We start from the raw sequence: 1150 nt of genomic DNA on the forward strand, positions 1-1150 counted from the left end.
AATTTTAGATGGTTTTCCTCATTTTTTCCGCTTCTGATGTTTGCTATGTCTCTTCAGATTGTGGTTTATTTTGTTTGTTTGTGTGCCTTTTTGGTATGCCTGGTATTTTTTCCTTCATGACCAGGTATGGCTTTGGCTCGGAGCCTTTGGCTCAAAGGATGTGCTTTGAATTGGTTTTATTTCTGTGGTCCCATATATAGGAAATTGTAGACCTGCAGTAGTTCTCATTCTCTTAGTGAAATGGTGTCTATGGACTATGAAATTCACACGTGTTCCCAATATTTCTCTTCTGGGTTAGGTGGAAGAGGATGGCTAGAGTATATCAGAGTTGGGTATTTTCCTTCTGCCATGGGAGTCTAGAAGGGACCAGCATTAGTATTTCTTTTTCCTCTGAATGTTAGGCTCTGGTTAACTAGTTTCTACTGAATAGAGAACTTGTTGGAAAGGAAAGCAACCTCTGGGGGTATCAAACAATGATTTCTCTTTCCCGTCCTCTGCTGGAGGCCTTAGGAATTTTCTTGGTATTTCCTGTGAGATCCTGGTTAATCTCCTGGAGGTGAATCACCCCAGCTCTGGGCTGCTTCCTGTGACTTGGATGATACTGCAGTTGTCCCCGCTGAGCTACCAGTCCTAAAAATGTTGCTGTTCAGTTTGGATAGTTTGATCCTGCTTCCCTTTTCTTGAGAGCTTTCCTCTCCGGGGAGCCATGATTTCCTGCATCACCCTTCTGTGGTCTTCTTGGCACAGAAGGGACCTGTGCCTTCATGAATGTATTTCTGTTGTGACCACCTGAGGACCAGAGGACAGGGGCTTGGGAGGTTGGCGGCACCACCTACGCTCTCCCCAGTGTCAGTGCTAGCCCATCCAGCTAGAGATTAGCCTCTTAAAGGAGACATCACTAAAGCGAGAATGTTCCAAGGACTAGCATTCCAGATGATACATGGAAAAAGTGCTCTGAGAGGGCCAGTGAGATAGCTCAGGAGAGTAAGCACCTGCTTAGGCAAGCTCAGGGACCAGGGTTCAATCCTTGGCACCACGTGCCATGCTGGCCCTGTCTCCAGGTGCACTGAGCTAGCCACAGAGATCAGGCATAGTGGACCATGCCTGTAATACCAGTGCTGGGGAGGCTAAAAACAGGAGCATCGCTGCG

The sequence above is a fragment of the Octodon degus genome, unplaced genomic scaffold (assembly GCF_000260255.1).
Source record: "Octodon degus isolate 3935 unplaced genomic scaffold, OctDeg1.0 scaffold00021, whole genome shotgun sequence".
NCBI lineage: Eukaryota > Metazoa > Chordata > Mammalia > Rodentia > Octodontidae > Octodon > Octodon degus.